The 5960-nt window shown below is 43.8% G+C and overlaps 1 non-coding gene across 1 annotated transcript; it reads left to right on the top strand.

Annotated features, from left to right (window-relative positions):
• Window positions 1-313: 313 nt before the first annotated feature.
• On the top strand, window positions 314-420 carry LOC148213071 (small nucleolar RNA R71). The gene has a single exon (XR_015793054.1). It is a non-coding gene; the product is annotated as a small nucleolar RNA R71 (small nucleolar RNA).
• Window positions 421-5960: the final 5540 nt, after the last annotated feature.

Genomic DNA, 5960 nt, shown 5'->3' with positions numbered 1-5960 from the left:
TTGTATCGGCATGGCTAATGGATTTTTTATTCCCAACGCCATCTCTTTCATCCTCTGGTTCATTGTAACCATCTCTTTTTGCATCGAGGTCGCAATGTCCAGAGCCAAAACTCCAGCTGGATCTTGCTTCTTTGGTACTGCCCTAGATCTTTGCGAACACCATAGTTCGTTGTGTGAAGATAAGTCATTTAGGATGTCGACTATCTCGTTGAATGTCTTCTTTGTAATGGCTCCGTTGGCAGCATTGTTTAGCATCATCTTAGTAGGATGATCTAAACCTCTAAAGAAATGTTCTATCTGGATGCATGCCGGCAAGCCATGGTTCGGACATTTCCTGATTAGTTCTTTAAATCTTTCCCAGGCCTCGTGAACAGGTTCACGATCATACTGTCTAAAGGAGATGATCTCCTCTCTGATATCAGCGTGGCAAGTAGGTGGGAAGAATTTTGTTAAGAACTTCTCCACTAACGAACCCCATGTGGTGATGGATCCCGATGGAAATGCATTGAGCCATGCTCTAACTTGGTCCTTCAAAGAAAATGGAAAAAGTGTTAGTCGAAGAGCATCGTCTGTTATACCAGGTAATCGAAATGCATTTGCAATTTGAATGAATGATTTCAGATGATCATGTGGATCCTCATGTTCCTGCCCTCCAAAATGTCCAATTGTCTGCAACATTTGGAATATCATTGGTTTAAGCTCAAAGTTTGCGTGGGCTGGAATAGGGTTGACTATCTCTTAATCAAAGTTCTGAAAAGCCGTGGCGGCATATTCTCGCATTGCCACGTCTCTGTTGTCCGCCATCTGGATATGGTTGAATTCATTATTTCTTACCGTTAACAGCAGGTGGATCAACCGGATCACGAAGTGGAATATCTGCCATTGATGTGCTCCTACTCTCTACCTCACTTTCAGGACTGATTTCACCTTCTCTCTCTTTTTGCTTTTCTAGTTATTTTCGAAGTCTTTGCTCCTTTCGAGTTTTTCGAAGGGTCCGCTCAATCTCAGGGTGAAGGGGTAGAAGAAAAGATCTTGTGCTCATGCACTTTAACTTACCCTTGTGAGATAAACGACCAAAAATATAGAACAAAAACGATGGATGGAAATTACACCCAACAACAATTCACAAAAATAAAAACTAAAAGAATTTGAAAATAATTTAAAAACTAAAGTCCCCGGCAACGGCGCCAAAAACTTGACTGAGGTTATGCTGAACGCACGCACTAAGCGTGGTAACAATTCTATAGATGCAAGCGCACACCTGTCAAAGTAATATAAAATGGATGGAGTATCCAAGTATCGATCCTCAAGGACTTCTAAATAATTTCCAAACTCTAAAGTTTTAATTAATAGTGAACGTTGAAATGAGTGATTCTTGTAAAATGAGAAGTGGACACAAATAATGGTTTTGGATTTGGGATTTGGTCTTATACTGGTAAAACCTAGCCCGAATTACTTCAAGTTAGCCAACAAACAATCAAGGATACGCTAAGGACGATATGCATTTTACTTTAGGAACGAACGACTACGCTTTTCACATGACTTATGTTTAAGCAAGTTCAAAGTCCTAAGACATTCCCTAATATGTCTATTATGAGAGATATCTTAGTCTTAGGATGGAAATAGTCGCAACCTCGGGTTAAGGTCCTATGTCTAGGCTACTTAACCGGAACCCTTATGTCTAAGGCGCTCCTCCCCTCGGTTTAACAACTCAACAATGCAAATAAGCAACCTTTTCAGTATTGACTTGATAAGACTTACAGTGGCCTTCTCTAAATCTTAACTTTTTGGAAAAACATGTTGAGCAATGGGTGGAAAGCAAAAACACTACTTCTTAGCAACCCTTTTTAGAATAAAAGGCTAACTATCCATAACCGGGCTAGAGACAGGAATTTAGAAAGACATATTGAAGAAAATACAGCAAGTAAAATGGTTGAAATTGAAATGCATGTGTGAAAAACAAAAGTTAACTAACGGAGAGTTTTGCTCGGGATTGAGAGCTTTGCCTTTCTCTTTCAAGCAAGGGGGAGTGTCACGTGTTCTTTCCTCCAAAAATACACAATTCTCTTAACTAAAAATAAAGTAAAGGCAAAGTAAAGATAAGCTAAGTGCTGGATTTTTATAAATTTGAATAGGTAGAAAATAACTAAGTAACAACGGAAACAAAACAAAGTTCAATAAAGGAATGTAAAGTGCTCGGGATTTAAAAACTAAAAGCATCTAATGAAAGCAACTCAAAAGTACTTAGAAAGCAACAAAGAAACACTAAGAATGATCAAGAGAAGGAAGCAAGGCTTGATGATTTTGGTGGAGAAGCTACTGGAATTTATAGCTCTGCAGAATTGGTTAGGTAGGTCCTAAAACGCTGGTGGATCACCCATTTCCAACTCCTTTGACTGACTAAATCGTGCTCAAACTGACAGTGGAACACTTCTTCTACACGTATGCATTGGTTGGAACCACCAAAACGCATTGGAAGACGCGTTTCATTAAGGGCAAAGTTGGAAGAAAACCAAGATTTCTGCAGCCTACCAGGCGCCTGGCGCCTCCAATGAAGGTTTTTCCGTCTTTTTGCTTCTTTTTATTAATTTGCACTCCCAAATGGTCCTAAAATGTCATAAATACAATATAAGCCAACCAAAAACCATCATATATGAATTTTGCATGAATTGGAACTCAAACGATCGAGAAAAAGTCCGGAACAAGGTTAAAACATAGTAAAAACAGCATCTAAAACCTTATTTTTACACATGTAAACAAGCGTAATCATGTCGGTTAGGCTAGGGAATAATGTCGTGCAATGCAGGCATCGTTAAAATCTTACTGCTATGGAATAAAATGGGGAATTAGACATTGGGTTAACTCAAAGAACACTTTCTCTTATTGATTTATGGATATTTTTCTTTTAGTATTCAAATTACTGATGTATTTGGGATTACGAGACAAAACGATTATTTTCTTGAATGGATTCCCGACCACTGAGGCGGGTATTATCTCCTGGATATTCCATGATTGTGTGCCTTCATTTTGTATGTTGCATTAGGAGAACATTACTGTTTCGTTATCTTAAATGGGAGGGTTCAGTAAGCATTATAGGGCTGTTACTTCGTTAAACGTGTCAGAAATTTGGGTCTTTACAGTTGGTATGAGAGTCGAAACGTTCCTGTAGACTGACCTAGTAACTAGGGTACTTAGGAGTAGTGATCCCGATCGGCCTCCTTGCCATCACCAGGTACGCCTCATGCTTGCTCTTTTGAACTTATACTTTCCCTTAAATTGCCTTTGCGTTTAATTCTTTTCTCATCAGTTAAAGTTGCAGCTAGAATGTAGCTGACTTTGCTCTTATGTGGCAGTTTCTACTGCCATTCTATTGTTGGTCTTTTCGTAGAGTAACGTGCTAACGTCGTGCTTGATTGTTGTACTCTTTCATCCAGACAATGCCACCCCGTCGTAGTATGAGGCTGCGTGCAGGCGTCGACCCAGCTCCCGGAGGTGAAAATGTAGGCGACCCACCACCCCATCCTGCTCGTGATCAGGCAGGGGTAGTTCCTCCAATTCCTCCAGCAACAGCTCAGGAGTAGGTAAATCCCCCAGTTTCCCCGGCAGTTCCCTAGGGAAACCCACAGTTGGCGTTGCTTGTGGAGGCATTGTAGGCACTGGTCAATAACACAGCAGGGGTTGGCGGTGCACAAACTCAGCCACCTCGACACTTTCATACTCCCCAGAGCGAGGCTGAATTCATCAAGGATTTCAAGTGTTACGGACCCCCTACCTTTGACGGGGGAAGCGAGAAAGCGACAGCAGCAGAAGAGTGGGTCAGGGAGTTGGAAGCCCTTTACATGTACCTAAGTTGCGAGAACCAATTCAAGGTTAAGGGTGTGGTCTTTATGTTGAGGGGCGAGGCTCTGAATTGGTGGGACTCAGTAGCAGTGGCTGAAGACCATGCTAACGTACCAATTACGTGGGCAAGGTTCAAGGACTTGTTGTACGACTACTATTACCCGAAGACCATGAAAGATATGAAAGAGGCAGAATTCCTCCATTTCAGCCATGGAACCTTAACGGTAGCACAGTATGAAAGGAAGTTTACGGAGCTCTCTTGTTTTGCTCGGGAATTAATTCCCACTGAAGCAATGAAAATCAAGAGGTTTGTTAAGGGCTTACGCAAGGGAATAAGGGGACCAGTGGACCTTCAACGACCCGCCACCTACGCTGAAGCAGTTAGGGGCACCTTAATCATGGATAATGATGTCTCCAACAGTGTCCAACCTCTGGTGGAAGTCGGATCATCTTCAGGTGTGAAAAGGAAGGTTTCTCCGGCTTACGCCGACCAGCCATTTAGAGCACCCCAGCGCCCGGCTCAGCAGCAGGGCCTGCCACCAGTGTGCCCCTCCTGCCAGAAAAGACAAGCGGGGCAGTGTTGGACGGGAAATAGAGGTTGCTTCAGGTGCGGAAGGGAAGGGCATTTCGCAAGGGAATGTTCTATGACGGCCGCGAATACCCAGAGGCTAGGGCAGAGGGCTACCCCAACAGTTTCGACACAGGGAGGTAATTAGAGGGCTCCTGTCTTCGCACTTACTCTCAAGGAAGCGGCGGATGCCGAAACCGTGGTCACAGGTACTTCTTTCTCGCTTGAGGTTTTCTTTTTGTTTTATTTAGGGTGTTGCGTGCGGGGTTTATGTCTTTACCTTTGCATTATCTCCCAGGTACGGACTTAGTCCATAATGTACCTGCTTATGTATTGTTTGACTTGGGATCGAGTCACACCTTCATCTCTACTGCGTTTGTTCGTCAGGCAACCCTCGAACTAGAGCCGTTAGGGTTTCTGTTGTCAGTTTCTACACCTTCAGGGTCGGTTTTGATTGCTAGTCAAATGGTGAGAGCAGGTGAGTTATCTTTTGACAATCAGACACTAGAGGCAAGATTGATCCAACTGGACATGCGGGATTTTGACGTCATTTTGGGTATGGATTGGCTAGCTACCAACCAAGCCAACATTAATTGCTCAAAGAGGGAAGTCTCTTTCCAACTACCTTCGGGTCGAAGCTTTACGTTTAAAGGAGTTTCGGGTGGAGTTCCAAGGGCAGTCTCAGCGTTGAAGGCAAGGCGCCTTTTATACAATGGTGCCTGGGAATATTTGGCCAGTGTCGTCGACATTAGTGTGACTCCACCCAGCATCGACTCCGCCCACGTGGTCAAAGTGTTTTCAGATGTGTTCCCTGAAGACCTCCAGGGGCTACCTCCTATCCGTGAACTAGACTTTTGCATCGATTTATTGCCCGGGACAGCCCCTATCTCGAAGGCACCATGCCGCATGGCTCCAGTGGAACTTAAGGAGCTCAAGGCTCAGCTGGAGGAGCTCTTAGACAAGGGCTTCATTCGCCCGAGTGTGTCTCCTTGGGGTGCTCCAGTGCTTTTTGTAAAAAAGAAGGACGGATCTATGCGACTTTGCGTCGATTACCGAGAGTTGAACAAGGTGACAACGAAGAATAGATACCCCCTTCCTCGCATCGACGAGCTCTTTGACCAACTAGAAGGAGCGAGGGTGTTCTCGAAGGTAGACCTACGATCGGGGTACCACCAGTTGAGAATTAAGGATGCCGACATACCAAAGACAGCCTTCAAGACCAGGTATTGGCATTTTGAGTTTAGTGTAATGTCCTTCGGACTCACTAATGCCCCTGAGGCATTCATGGATCTCATGAATCGGGTTTTTAAGGAATTTTTGGACATGTTTGTGATCGTATTTATCGACGATATTTTAATTTACTCCAAGAAAGAAGAACAGCACGAAGGACATCTGTGACGGGTCCTGATCGCCTTGAGAGGGAATAGCTTGTATGCGAAGTTCTCAAAATGCGAGTTTTGGTTGGATAAGGTGGCCTTCCTTGGCCACATAGTCACCAGGGAAGGTATTGCCGTGGACCCGGCCAAAGTAGAGGAGGTCAGTGGTTGGCCAA

The sequence above is a fragment of the Momordica charantia genome (assembly GCF_013281855.1).
Source record: "Momordica charantia cultivar OHB3-1 chromosome 1 unlocalized genomic scaffold, Mcharantia_2.0 BLBB01000001.1, whole genome shotgun sequence".
Lineage (NCBI taxonomy): Eukaryota > Viridiplantae > Streptophyta > Magnoliopsida > Cucurbitales > Cucurbitaceae > Momordica > Momordica charantia.
The sequence above is the reverse complement of the archived record's forward strand: the minus strand, read 5'-3'. Positions and strand labels throughout refer to the sequence as shown.